Source organism: Ochotona curzoniae, unplaced genomic scaffold (assembly GCF_017591425.1).
Source record: "Ochotona curzoniae isolate NIBS_2020 unplaced genomic scaffold, NIBS_Ocur_1.0 contig_883, whole genome shotgun sequence".
Taxonomy (NCBI): Eukaryota; Metazoa; Chordata; class Mammalia; order Lagomorpha; family Ochotonidae; genus Ochotona; species Ochotona curzoniae.
In genome coordinates this window covers 30,050,847-30,066,407 of record NW_024466599.1, presented here as the reverse complement: position 1 = coordinate 30,066,407, position 15,561 = coordinate 30,050,847, and positions in this window count along the sequence as shown.

The following is a 15,561-nucleotide window of genomic DNA, read 5'->3' as shown; positions in this document are numbered from 1 at the left end:
GTTACAGGGAAATACAGAGGTTGCTGGAGGTCATGCGGTATGAGTTCCAAGGGCACAACAGGTGCTCCTGGGCTCTTCTGCTCCTGCCTCTCCTGGTCTAGCATCTGGATGAACATCACTCTCACCCACACAACATCTCTTCTCTCTTGCAGTGGCTTCTCCATGTGGCTTCCTCTGGTTGATTCCCCTGCTTTCTCTGTTCAGATTCTAGAATGGCATTAGTGTAGCCTGACCATCACCTGGGTTGGGGTGAAGTTTTCTGGATGAGGGCCCTTGCTTGCAAAGAAGTAGTCGTTTTGGGGCTAGGAGAAATTGTTATAGACAGGGAAGTTTCTGTTTGAAGGAGACGTTGGAGGTGCCATCGTTGGTCACAAAGACTTTGCACAGAACCTCAGCTGGGCCAGCGTGTTAATGGCACTTATGGATTGGACATAAGAAATGGGCAGTCCCGATTGCTTAGGTGTCACAGTAATAAGTTAGTTGTCTGCTTAATTCAAGAGTAGAAGATGGGTTTTGCTCACAACTCCAGTTGCTGTTATAACAAAAATGAATCCTACAGTGGGCAAAAACTGGCTGATGAGTGGCTATATCTCCAAGTTCAAGTGCTTGAAGTCCGAGGCCTGTTTGGCTAGAAACAAGCAGATTTCTAAATCTCTTCAGCTGAAATCCTACTGAGTCTTTGCCCTTGGCATAGCTCTCCCCTCACACTGAGTGTTAGAATGTTTTTACAAAAGGGCGGCTCTGTAGCGATAGGTACCAGGGCATATCTGAGGGTCCTTCATGCCTGTTCCTGCCAGGTGACACTTGATATCACTATAGAAGCAGGATTGGAGTTGTAGATCTTTCTGGTTACTCAGTGTGTTATTTTAAGGTTTATGGCTATTATTTATTCAGCTAGGTAGTTTTAATTTTTTGAATCCTATTTTGCTTCTCTTATTTTGATCTGATTTGTAAATTTAATAAGCAATTCCTGCCAAACTTCCCCTTAGAACAGCATTTTTCTGGAGCACTTGATTACATTATTCAGTGAAAATAATTAGGATTTTTATTGTTGTTGTTCTCTAAATGCCACTGAGAGTTTGGGGGAGGAAATGAGTGCAGTGATTGTAAAAAAAAAAAAAAAATCTACCTTGTCATTAGCTTACCTGAGTGTTTAGGCATGATGGATATCGTATCTTTTCATTTTAAGGAAAACATTTTGGATGTGAGGGATGTGAGTACAGTTGGTAATTAGGTTTTTCACTGGAAGACAGTGACTCACACTACTCAGTCATTCAGAATACTCAGACACTGCAAATCCGTGGTCCATAACAGAAATCTGACATGTATTTGTTCTACCTTATAGCCTATCCATCGTTTTTCAATTTCAGGGCCCAAAATGGAAGACTTGCACTTAGGTACACCAAATAGCCTATAACCTGGATTTGTGTCCTTCATTTTAGAAAGCCATTGACTGCAAATCTCCAAAGAAACTCTTAGGTCACTTCTGACTTGAAAGTAAATAGAAGATCTACTTTTGTAAAGGTCACACAGTGTAGCTTTTCTCCATATACTATGAATACCAAATTGTGGATTATATTCTATTTAGGGTATTTATATAAAGGCAAATATATGTCTGTTTTGCACCGGAAGATACCTTTATGCATTCAACCAGGAAAAAAATATGTATATGGTAGCTCAGTTTTATTTTGAAAAAGTGATAAAAAAAAGTTTTTATTGGATGTACTTTGAATTTGTTTTGTTTCAAGTTTAATTTTTTTTAAAGATTTATTTACTTTTCTTTGAAAGGCAGAGAGAAAGAGGAGAGAGAACTTCTATCTCTGGCTTTCTCTCTAAAGGGCCACAAAAGTCAGGGCTGGGTCAGGCAGAAGACAGGAGTCTAGAATGCCATCTTGGTCTCCCATTTTGGTTGGCTGCTTTCCCAGGTGTATCTGCAGGGAGCTGGATTGGAAGCCCAGCAGCTGGGACTCAAATCAGCATGCTAATAGGGAGTACTGCCATTGCAAGTAGGAGATTAACTGCCTGCAGCACAGCTCTGCCCCTCAAGTTTAACTTCGAACAATAAATGAATTACACCATTGTTCCTCATAAGACCCAGGCTTCTATCTTTAGTTCATAATAGCTTGAATTTTGGTGCACATTTTTTGCTGCTTTTCTAGAAATTCAGACAAAGTAGCCTTTAATTAAAGATAGCCTTATGTAGAGAGCCTTATTGCAAAGATATTAAAACATTTAATATCGAACACTTTTTCCTAAAATTTAGAGTCTTGGGAGGTGTCTGGGTATATCAGAACTTTGAGAGGAGTTCTCTATGTAGTTATGGTAAAACATGTTAAGTGTGTTGAGAGTATCTTTATCCTCCATGACATTTATGTTTATATGGAATGAAGTTATACCTCAGTTGCTTGTTTGGTATTGTCATCCTACAAAGTTCATCAGTGGATGAATTGCTATGTATGCATGTGATAAGCTGTTTGCCTTAAAGTAGAACCCTTCTGTCTTGCCATCAACCTGTGGTCCAATGATCTTTCCAGTTCCTTTTCTTTCTTTCTGTGCACTTGGTGAAGTCTGTGGTTGTGAAAAAAGAAGATTAAATGTCTCTTTCATAGTCTGAACCTGAATTAAAATGTATTTCAACTTGTAAAGGTGTTACAGAAAAAAAATGTGTTGTTCAGCTTTACTGCTAAAGAGAGCAAGTGATGGAACAGATAAAATATGTCTTGGCTGAAATCGTTGTCTTAGTGACTCACATGTGCAAGGTCCTTTCCCCTGTCTTCTCTGTGTGTACATAATTACTGCTGATCGTCATTAGTGGCCACAGCGTGTACCATGGAGGGACCAGATGGACTGTATCAACCCATAGGGAAAGATGCTTGGACAACAGCTTGGAATTTAAAGGTCATAAATTGGGAGTTCTTCTAAGAATGATGATTTAAGTGGACACAACTTTTATCTTCTAATAAAAAGATTCTTCAAGTCAACTTAATTGATGTGATATAATTCTCTTTGCTGCTCTAATATGAAATTGGTAACATAGTAAGATATGCAGTCATTTGGTTCATAGCTTTTCTTACTGAATCATGTTACTTATGTATTTATGTCCAGTCTTTAATGGTACCTGCAAATGTGCATCAAACATTCCATTAATTTGTGGCTAAAGCTTTTTAGCATATTCATTCCTTAAGGAAATAGTATTTTATAAAAAGTTAACCTTGTTATGATATAACTATGTTGTATGCACATCAAAAATACTGTACAGCCTGAATATTTGGTTAGCTAATAAATTTTGACTTTGGGTCACACATAGTCGATATGTTTCTATCTGTTGAGTGACTTCATTAATTAGTAAGTTCTTGGTGAACTTATTTCCCTCTTGTTTTGAGACGAAATTTTACTTTGCACTAAACTCCAGTGGATGAAGCACACGGGTGTCTCCTGGCTTTGATTGTCCTTCTGTCAAGCTCTGTGGCCAGGATTGATCATGTGATCCTCCTCTGATCTGCTTTCATTTTTTCCCCCTCCCTTTAATGAGTCTGTGTAAGGACGTGCAAAATTCACATGCAATCAACGTGCAGACAAGGGTCACCTGTCCCAAGAACATTCAGCCTCGTGGGACAGGCAGACTTGGGACAGCCCCTTCTGAGTGCTGTCACTTGCTCACATCTATGTTATCGGCGACAGACATTTCTGTCAGACTCTTTCAGTTCTAGCACAAAGGTCACATGACTCTCCCCACTGTTCCCTTCATCTTGGTCTTTCTCATGCCATCCATCCCTATCTCTCCTACACACCTGCATCCCAACTTCCCAGAGAGAGTGATTTCAAATTTGACCTTTGAGCATTATAGGGGCCCTTGGCACTGAGCCACTGGCTCCTGGGATCCTTGCTGGGGATGGTGGTTTCCCCCCTCCACGACCCAGAGACACTGCCAGTGGTTCAGTGGACACATCCCAAGAAGCAGGCCAGCAGGGTCAGGCAGGGCTCTCCTGCAGGCAGAGGCCCTGGCCATGGTCTTGAGCTGAAAACCAGCCCTTTGGGAGTGGATGCCAGGACTGGAGAGGGCGGCGAGCCAGGTCCTGACACTCCCCTCCCCAGGATCTCCCTAACTGGTTGCCTTTGGTGAACTGCTATTGAAGCTGCTGCTTCAGAACCTGGGCACAAATTGGAAAACCAGTGGGGGAAAATCACAGGAAATGCAGGAGAATTGCATGTAAGGCACAAGAGTGTTGGCCAGGTAGCAATTGTGTGTTATTAATTAGAGTGATGATTTCTAAGCCTCAGGATTTGCTTCTCATCTGAGTTTTTCTTTTTGGAACTAATCATGTTTGTTTTCTTTTAAGGGCAAATCATGGCAGATGTCAAGCTTATATATTACTGGACTGCTCTTCACAGATTTAAGAGATGTACAAGCCCATGTGAGTGAGTGAAAAATGCGGATATCTGAGAAGATAATTAATGTTTTATTTTTTTAAAAAACTGAGAGGGGAGAAGGATTTGAGTCCTGCTCCCCCATCTTTCATTGTTGTATCAAGGCGACAGATGACAGCATCCTCTCTGTCTCTTCGGCTGTTAAAGTCCCTCTTCCTTTGTGATCAGGCACTCATGAATGTTTGGCAAGATTGGGTTTTGGCACTCAGCTCCAAGAAAAATGTAACCTTCCCAAGGCCAAGGAATTCATGTGTGTCTGTATGTGTGGGTGGTCCTTCTGTGTGCTAAAATGTCCCAGACTTTTTTTTTCTTTGCAAAGCTCTAAAACTGTGTGGAGCTTGAAGTGGGGGTCTCAAGAGGAGCCAGAGGGGTGGTCTCGGGAGAGAGAAGCTCGAGGGTGATTTTAACTTCAGGCAGCAGTTTTTCTTGTAGGAGCTAACTAGGAGGGATTGGCCACATGTTAAAAATGAATTCTTCTTTGAAATGTATACACACCACAGAATCCACCTACTACTAGACAATACAGAAAACAGGAAGGAGTCCTGGTAGTCCTAAGATGTAATCACTTCGTTTCCTTCTTCAGTCCTCCTTTCCTTTCTGTGCTAGGATCTCGCCATGCACGTGGAAAACACACTCCCCATCCACAAGACACTCTTGGGAGCAAAGAGACAGTAATGAAACATGCATGAGTCTTAGGCAGAGGATAAATGCTGTGGAAGCCACTGGCGAAAGCCCAGAGGTCCTCCATCTCATCCCACCCAGGAGGCCAGGGAGACACACAACACTTAGAGGGTTCCCCAAAGCGCAAGTTCCGGGGGCGGTTTATTGGGGGAAGTCACAGCTGATTAGGTACACGACAGAGGTGGGAGGGGTAATTTGGGGTAGGCAGGATCCAGACTAGAAAACATTTCGTGTGCTGCCCTCTCATCCCCCAAGGAGGTGGGCAATAGTTTGCAATTCAGAGCAGGGGAATGCCATGGCAGCATTTGCAGTTAAGGAGGAAATAGTGAGGACACAGGATAAGTGTCAGGTAGCTCCTGTGATCATCAAACAGGAGGTGGTGATGAGAGTGGATTCAGGAGCAGTAACAAGGAGACAGAGTTGGCAGCCTTTGTCGAGGAGAGAGTTCTGATGTAGATACATTTGAAGATCCTGAGCAATATCCAAATGAAAGCAAAGTGCAAGCTGGAGGCTCTGTGCCAGTTGCCCTGGAAGAGGTCTCATTTAGAATCATCCAGTGTCCAGGACTGGGGAGCCATTGGCTTGTAGGTAGAAGTAAGCTAGTTTGAACAGGAGGTGAGCAATCCCCAAGAGGGAGTAATAGAGTACAGGAAGTGACCTAGGTTGGCCCCAGGAGACAGCACATGGAACCAGAGGTGGAAAGGGTCTCAGCATGAAGCTGAGGACCAAGGACTAAGAACTATTCATCAGATTCAGCAACCAAGAGCCTCAGGGACTTTATGAAGCTAAGGTGACTTCTTGGTGGATGTGGCTGGGAACATGGTGTATAGCATCAGCACTGAACTCCTAGTCTTTCCTGCTTTTTCCTTTTTCTTTCTGAAGATGTATGTATTTGAAAGAGCATCAGTGAGAGCTAGGAAAAGACACATCTTCCAGGTACTGATTTACTCCCCAAAGGGCTACAGCAGCCAGGGCTGGGCCAAGCCAAAGTCAGGATGCTGGAACTAAATCAGCATCTCCTCTGTGGGTGGATGCACTCCCCAGGGGTTGCATTAGCAGGAAGATGGAATTAGGAGTGGAACTGGAACTCAAACCCTGGTACTCTGGTATGGGATATGGGCATCCCACATGCTAAACACTTGCTTTTTGACTAAACACCTATTTTGACTAAGAGGATTTGTTGGAGTTTTCTAAATTTATACTTCTAGGATTTGGGGCTGCTTAACTCTGTTCTCCATTTTCATCTTCCAGGCCACAGCTGGCTCTGGGTAAACATTGGGAAATTGACTGTAATTTTTAGTATGATTAGAAAACATTTTCTGCCCTGGATTAGGAAGATACTACTAGAGAGTGGACATTGTGACACAGTGACTTAAACTGCCACTTTGAGACACCTGTATTCTGTGGGGTGGGATCATGTCTTGCCCCAGCTTCTGATTCCGCCTCCTGCTGTTGTGCCTGAAGGCAATAGATGGCTCAAGTTGGAGACCTTAATTGAGTAGTTCTGGGTCCTGGCTTCCTCTGGCTGAGCTTCAACTGTTCCAGCTTCAAATGTTCCAGGCATTTGGGGAATAAACTCTCAGCAGATAGAAAGCCTCTCTCAAATGTATTAAAAACAAGTGAACACTTTAAAAAAAAACAAAGACTTTATTTGAAGAGTAGATCTTGTGGAGAGGGAGAGAGAGAGAAGGTCTTCCATCCATTAGTTCACTCCCCAAATGGCCACAAGAGTTAGTGTTGAGCCGATCCAAAGCCAGAAGCTTTGTCTGGGTCTCCCATGTGGGTGCACAGGCCCAAGGCTTTGGGCCATCCTTCGCTACTTTCTCAGGCTTCAAGCAGCGAGCTGGATAGAAGTGGCCAGCCAGGGCACAAGCTGACACCCATATGGGATGCTGGCACTATACATGGATGATTAGCCACTACACCAACCCCCAAAACATGTCTGCATGTTTCTTATTACTTAAATTTAAATCTGGAATATAAGATATTGAAAGAATTGGCCAGTTCCATTTTTTTTCCCCCAAATTGCCAAATGTTGTAAACTGATCTGTTGTTAGAGAAAGGTCAGGATGGCTTTCAGATAAAGTAACTGTCTGAGTGCAGGTGAATGATGTCTGTGAGAAAAGCCAGTTCCTTGTGACTCAGCTGGGATTCAAGCCCAGGTCTTGTTTTATGTAGAGAACCCCCCGGTAGTGCAGAAGTTGTGGTTAGTTAGCCAGTACCTACAGCTCTCCTGCAACAGTGCTGCCCTTGAAATCAGTTCAAGACTTAGCCTTGTTGCATGTGAACTCTAGTCTCCTCGCCGCTGCCTTTGGTCCCCAGTGGGTACTTACTGTACTCTGCAGAACCTACATCCAGCAGGCCCAGGACATAAAATAAATAGGTGATCTTAACTTTAATCTGATGGCTGGAGCATTCAAGTTATATTGAGTAGTTGATTGTCAAAGGCCAGGCTTTCCTGCTCTGATTTACCAAGCCTTTGATTCAAAGTTTCCGTTTCTGGAAATGTAGCCTTTTGCAAGGACATTAAGTGCCATTTGAACTGAGTTCCAAACACCTGGGAAATAGCAGCATGTGAGACCTCCTAGCGGGCCTGGAAGGATAGTTACACAGTTTGTACAGCTGAAAATTCATAGGAGCAGTTTTAGTTAAAAACAAGAGCAGTTCCAGGTGGTTAGCAAATTGTAGCTTGAATTGAGTATACCCTTAATCACATTTAAGCTCAGAATGGGATCTCATGATAACTTCAGCTTATTCAAACAGAACTGTTACTACTAGAAATTATTAGTCTGCATGAGCTATGGAATTTTATATTAAAGGCTAAGAGAATTGAAGGAGGAAAAAATATTATGTATGAAAGTCCCATTTAGTCATACATAGCTTCCCATGGTGGGATTTGATTTTTACTTACTATTCTTCATTTATGGAAATTCTGTGACTTGTTGACTACTAGTGGAGCCACCCCTAAGCTGCCCCCACTAATTAAAAAGAACATTAATGTGTTTAATTAAAATGGTTACAATAAGATATATTATATATTTAATCATAATTTTTTAAAAAGACACTGTTAATTCCTTATCTGTCTTGTGTATCCTACTTCTGATCAGAAGAAAGTATTTTTACTTGTTTATTTAAGAGACAGACACACACAAGACAGAGGCAGGTGGAAAGGGAGTTCCCATCTGCTCTATGACTCCCCAAATACCCACAATGGTTGAGGCGGGACCAGAGCCAGAATTCAATCTAGGACTCCCATGTGAATAGCAGGAAGCCAGTTACTTGAGCCTCACCTTTTCAGGGTCTGCGTAGATAGGCAAGAAGCTGGAGTCAGGTGCCAGAGCCAAGAACCAACCCAGGTACTCTGATACGGAGTTGCAGGTGTCTTAACCACTGGGCTAAAAGCCTGAGCCCAGGACGTGTTTCTCTTTTCCTCCATCTTTTTATGAAGAGAGAGGCATGGTTTCCCATCTGCTGGTTCACTCTGCAGATGTCTGCAATGGCTGAGCTGGGAACTTAGTCCAGGGCTCCCATGGTGGTGGCAGGGACACAGCCATTTGAATTGTCACTGTTGCCTCCAGGATGTGCACTAGCAGGAAGCTGGAGTCAGGAGCTGGGGCCGGGTCTTCATCCAGGTCACTCAAATAATGGGATATCAGAGTACCAAGTGACAGCTTAGCTTCTCTACCAAATGCTTGCCCCAAGTTGAAAAAAATTGCCTCAATTTGAAAATACTTCATCAGTTCTTCACATTGCATGAAGTCAGTGTAGCAAATTTAAATACCATAATAACATAATGAAGAATAAAATTTCCCATAATTTCCAATTGAACCCAACACACAGTTTGTTGTAACATTTTTTAAAGATTTTTTTTTTTTTTGGACAGTCAGATATACAGAGAAGAGGAGAGACAGAGATGAAGATCTTCCATCTGCTGGTTCACTCCCCAAGCGGCCTCAATTGCTGGAGCTGAGCCAATCTGAAGTCAGGAGTCCGGAGTCTCTTCTGGGTCTCCCACACAGGTGCAGAGTCCCAAAGCGTTGGGACATCTTCGACAGCTTTCCCAGGCCACAAGCAGGAAGCTGGTTGGGAAGTGGGGCTGCCAGGACACAAACCAGTGCTCATATGGGATCCCAGTGCTTGCGAGGAAAGGACTTTAGCCGCCAGGCTACCACGCCAGGCACTCTTGTAAATTTCAGACCTTTTCCAAGCACTTACAGATTGAAAAAAGTACAAATAATAATAGCAAAAATCTGGAAACAGCCTTAATGTCCATGAACAGGTAAATGGATGAACAAAATGTGGTTCACACATTTGATGGAACATTATTTAACTTTTAAAGGAAGTAGAATGCTGATACTTGCTGCAATGTGGATAAACCTTAAAAACACAATCCTAAGCGAGATGTAAATTTTGTTATACTTAAGCATGATTTTTAGGGGGAGGGCGGAGGAGGAACTTCTACCTGCCACTTCTCTCCTCAGATCCCTTTAATGACTTGGTCGGACCTCACATCATGTCTCGCAGGTGGTTGGCAGGAAGCAATTGCTTGAGCTCTCAGCACTGCCCCTCAAGAGTCTGCATTAACAAGAAGCTGGAGGCGGGATCCAGAGCCAGGTCATAAGTAGAGGTATTTCCACATAGGACACAGGGTTGTTTTTTTATTAATCTTATTTTTAAAGATTTCTTTATAGTCATCGGTAAGTCAGATATACATAGAGGAGGAGAGACAGAGAGGAAGATCCTCCCTCAGATAGCTACTCCCCAGGCAACCGCAACGGCCGGCGCTGTGCTGATCAAAAGCCAGGAGCCAGGAACTTCCTCCAGGTCTCCCATGCAGGTGCAGGCTACCAAGGCTTTGGGCCTTATTTGACTGCTTTCCCAGGTCACAAGCAGGGAAGTGGAGCTGCCAGGACCAGAACTGATGCCCATATGGGATCCTGGCATGTCCAGGTTGAGGACCCCAACCACTGGACCACACCGCCAGGCCCAGGACACAGGGTTTTAACCAGAATCTTAACCTCTGGGGGAGAAATTGTGGTCCCTGAAAATATTTTTCCAAAAACAAAATGTTTATTTGAAGCATAGAAAGAGATAGAGGCAAAGATTTCTCATCCTCTGATTTACTCTGCAAATGGCCACAAAAGCCAGGAGCCAGGAATTCCATCCTGGTCTCCCACATGGGTGGCAGGAGCACAAGTACTTGGAACATCTTCTCGTGCCTTCCCAGGTGTATTTGCAAGAAACAATATCAGAAGCAGAGAAGCCAAGACAAACCAGCGCCGCAATATGGGATGTGAGCATCGCAAGGAGTGGATTAATTTAATACAACACAGCACTGGCCCACAAAAGGATACTCTAGTTTCAAAGGTAAATATTATATGATTTCACTTATGTTAAGGGTGATGGGAAGTTATTATTTAATGGACACAGTTTCTATTTGGAATATTGGGGAAGTTCTAGACACATATGATGGTCACAGTTATATAATGTAGTGAGTATATATAATACCGTTCATTTTTTATATAAAATATTTTAAATGGTAAATTTTTTCAAATATGTATTTTTACAAGAATGATAAAATCACAGTACATAGTTTTCTATTACACAGCAGCACCTAAAATGATACAATATGATAAAAATGTCTTTTGTATGTAGTTCCATTTAAAGCTGGAAGTCTGTATATCATTTTGGATTAAGCTATGCAGCAATAACTAAATCCAAATCTTTGAATTTTTTAAAGATTTTTTAATTTATTGTTATTGGAAAGTCAGATATACAGAGAGGAGGAGAGACAGAGAGCAAGATCTTCTGTCCGATGATTCACTCCCCAGGTGGCTGCAATGGCTAGAGCTGTACTGATCCAAAGCCAGAGACCTGGAGCCACTTCCAAGTCTCCCACTTGGGTGTAGGATCCCAAGGCTTTGGGCCATCCTCGACTGCTTTCCCAGGCCACAACCAGGGAGCTGGATGGGATGTGGGGCTGCTGAATTTAGAGCTGGCGCCCATATGGGATCCTGGCACATTCGCGGCAAGGACTTCAGGTGCTAGGCCACCACACCGGGCCCTACTATGTTCTTAATTTCTGATATATCAGCTTTCCTTTGATTCATTCCTACTATTTCCTGTGTAACGTATTCCTTAACTTCTTTGAACTCTTGTATGTGCTTTTCATTTTTGATCAGAAGCTTTATAATGAGTTTTCTGAATTCTGTGTCCCCCATTTTCTTGATGTTTTCCTCAGTTCACTCAGGGTGGTCAAGGCCTTGGCTCCTTTGCTGGAGAGTCTTCAGTAACATTCATAGTGCCTCTGTCTTTTCTTTTACCTTTCGTCATTGCCGTTCTGGTTGGCAGATTCTTCTCCTTAGTGCAGATTTCTAAGATGTATTACCTGCAGGTCCATGTGGATTTATATGTTCAGTTCCTGGATTAGGAAAACACTAGTTGTCCTGAATAATTGATTTTTCAGCAGCACTGGTCTTGCTTGTCGACACCTGCTGGCCGATATGTCTGCGTGCCTCCTGGATTTATTTTGGGTAGAGCTGGTAGCGTGCCTTGATGGGGGTGATTTTCTGCATAGCTGGTGCAGTGTTCTAAGATGGAGGTGACTGTGTTCAGCTTAGCGCTTTGGCAGCTCAGCTGTCCTCCCTTCAGTCTGTCAGTGCCTGGTTCCATGACACTGACTTCTGAGTGCTACTGATTTAGCAAATGCGCAGTTTACCACTGCTCCTTCTGCAGTTTATCAATGCTCTGAGCCCTTGCCCGTCTGTGCAGGATGGTACCTGTAGGGGCACCAACAGAGATCTGGGGCTGTCGGCCATCAGCTCCAGGGGCCACACAGATCCGACACGATGCAAGGTTGGTGCTGCTTTTTCTGTGGGCTCAACTCAGTGCAATCAGCTAGAAACAAGCCCACTCTGGGCCTTCACTTGAAACTCACACTCGCTACCTCCACTGTACAAGATGGTGCCTGGCAGGGCACTGCTGGAGAATTGGGGCTGCTGGCTTTCAGCTCTAGGGACCACACAGACCCTGCAGGGTGCTACCCTCCCTGCTGGATCAGTTCTGTGTGATCAGCCCGAAACGACCCCCCTCTGGGCTGTTGCATCAACTATGTACTCTGCTTCTCCACACAGGTGGCGCCCAGAGTCCCCTGCTGTTTCTCCACTTATGGCTGGCCCAAGCCATTCAGTGAGATTGGCAGATCTCAGGCTGCATTTGCCTCCCGAGCTCCCCGTGCGAGCCCAGGCTCCCTCCTGGCTGCCACAGAAGCCAAGCGGAGGCCACTACTGGATGTCTGGCTGGTGCTGGAGCCTGGATCGCTGGAGTGTGGATTGCCACTCGCTGATCACTGGTGGGTTTTTCTGTCCACAGCAACACTGCTCTGCCACCGCCTCCACTTCGCTGTGTCCGGGGAGTCTCCAGGTACCCCCTGACTACTTCCTGACACCTATTTTTTTTCCTGTAATCTACTTCTTGTGCTTCACCCTACCTAAAGATTCATCACACCAAATGTGACTCTACCCTAAGCCGCCATCTTACCTCCTTTTAAAAAAATAGTATATTTAACATTTTTCATGATAATGAGGAAGCTTCAAAAACAGTTGTGAGAAAAAAAATTAGAAAATGAAAGATAAGAAAAGATAACCATTATCTCTCAACACAAGCACCTGCAAATTTAAGACTTTGAATTCTATTGCTTCTCAACCTTTTGGCTCAGATCAAGTGAAGACTCTGAATTTTGGCCATTTAACCTGTCACTGAGGAATTGAAGGGCTTGGGATTGTGTCTTTTCTACTTCGTTAACTGAAGAAGAATGGGCACCCTTTGAAGATTGCTATAGTGTTAGGAAACAGGGTCCGATGCAGTAACTTAGTGGCTCAAGTCCTCGCTTTGCATGCACTGGAATCCTATAGGGACACTGGTTTGTATCGTGGCTGCTTCACTTCCCAATCAGCTCCATGTGTGTGGCCTGGGAAGGCAGTCAAGGATGGCCCTTGGGGCCCTCATGGGAGGGCACCCACATGGGAGACTCGGAAGAAGCTCCTGGCTCCTGGCTTTGGATTGGCTCAGCTCCAGTGGTTGCAGCCACTTGGGGAATGAATCATCGGATGGAAGATCTTCCCCTCTGTCTCTGCTTCTCTCTGTAAATCTGACTTTCCAGTAAAATAAATATATCTAAAAAAAAAAATATCGGGAAACAAGTGAAGTAAGAGCTAAATCAGGACCATAAGGTGGATGCCTAATGATTTCCCCTGAGACCCTCATTGGAACTGCCATGTTGAGAGGAATGAGCAGGAGCAAGTGGAAGAGGACTCCGTTGAAGCTTTTCTCGTTGGTTTTCCATCGACGCTTTGATCCACTTCTTCAAATAACTGCTCAAAGAAGCAGATGTCATTTTCTTTGGCTTTCCAGAAAATCAACAAGCCAAATGCAGAAATGCTTGAGTGTCTTGGTCCCACTTTTTTCAAATTTTTGTTGAAATTGCTGCTCTTGTTTGCAGCTGATCTGAGGACACCCACTGAGCAGAGTTAGCTGATATAGTTGCTATGTCTGTGGTATTTACTGTGGCTTCTCCTGCTTTTAATCCTCTTCTGTTAAAGAACAAACTAGACTGATGTTTCCCCCACAGATCGGGGTAGATGCCTTGCCACTGTGGGCATTATAGTTACCATCCTCTAGTTCCTCCTGTACCAGATTGTCCATTTTTGAACTGCTAATGTCTTTGATGCTTTACCTCTGGTGACCCATTTGTGATCTCTCCATTCTTCCATCCAGTCTTCATCATCAATTCAATGTTTGTTCTCATTTTCGTTTAAGCAGAATTCATATTTCCTTGATGGGGGCTCTTTTCAAACTGATATCTTTTAAGCTATTTATTTTAAAAGATTTATTTCTTTTTATTGAAAAGTCAGGTGTACATAGAGGAGGAGAGACAGAGAAAAAGATCTTCCATCTGATGATTCGATCCCCAAATGGCCACAACAGCCAGAGGGTAGCCAATCTGAAGCCAGGAGTCCAGAGCTTCTTCTGGGTCTCCTGTAGGTACAGGATCCCAAGGCTTTGGGCCATCCTTGACTGCTTTCCCAGGCCAGAAGCAGGGAGCTGGATGGGAAGTGGGGCTACCAGGAATAGAACTGGTGCCCATATGGATTCCAGGGCATGAAAGGTGAGGACTTTAGCTTTCTCTCTCTCTGTAAACTCTTCCTCTCAAATAAATAAATAAATCTTAAAAAAAAAAAAAATAGCTGGGCCCAGTAATGTAGCCTAGCAGCTAAAGTGAGTGAGTACAATAGTGAGTGGGTGAGAGAGCAGGAGAAATTTCGATAAGCCGAATCAATCCTCAAATGGCCAAAATGACTGGAGCTGACCAGACTGGAACTAGTATCGTCATGCAGGTTTCCTGTATCAGTGGCAGTGGCTCGAGGACTTGGGCCATCTTCCACTGCTTTGCTAGGTGCGTGGTTAGAGAGGTGGATTGGAAGTGAACAAATGGGACTCAAACCCACTATGGCATAACACCAGCTCCTCAAACTGATTGATTTATAGATTCTGTTTCTTTGTAAATTCTGTTCAGGCATAACAAAGTAGAACAAATTTATTTGAATGCACCAGAATTTTGAAATTTCTGCTTTTTTTTTTAGTAGTACACTCTTGGGCCTGGCGCAATGGCCTAGCAGCTAAAGTCCTCGCCTTGGATGCACGGGGGTCCCATATGGGCGCCAGTTCTAATCCTGGCAGCCCTGCTTCCCATCCAGCTCCCTGCTTGTGGCCTGGGAAGGCAGTTGAGGATGGCCCAAGGCTTTGGGACCCTGCACCCATGTGGGAGACCCGGAGAAGTTCCTGGATCCCAGCTTCAGATCGGCATAGCACCGGCCGTTGCGCTCACTTGAGGAGTGAATCATCAGATGGAAGATCTTCCTCTCTGTCTCTCCTCTCTGTATATCTGACTTTCCAATAAAATAAATCTTAACAAAAAAAAAAAATAGTACACTCTCACCATGAACTTTTTGAAGACTCCTCCTATAACAGAGGAGTTAAAATAAAATAGGAACAGATAGATGTGCAAAAACCATCAAAGAAGATAAAAACTGCTAGGCTGGCCCAGAGTTAAAGAGAGAAAATGTAGATTGAACATGGAACTGAGGAAAACTTTAGGAGTTCAAAGATCAGTCAGATGAGAATATGGAGGATCACTTCAGAAGCTTTAGTATATGAGCTAGCATTATCAGAGGGAAAAATAGAAGAAGGTGGAATTAGAAGACAAAACAGCTTAGAATTTTCAAAGGAAGGGGAAGGGTAGAAATTATCCTGTTGAAAATACTGAATGTTGGGCCCAGCATGATAATCTAGTGGCTAAATCTTTGGCCTGCATGCCCAGGGTTCCCACATGGTGCCAGTTTGTATCCTGGCTGCTCCACTTCCCATCCAGCTCCCTGCCTGTGGCCTGGGAAA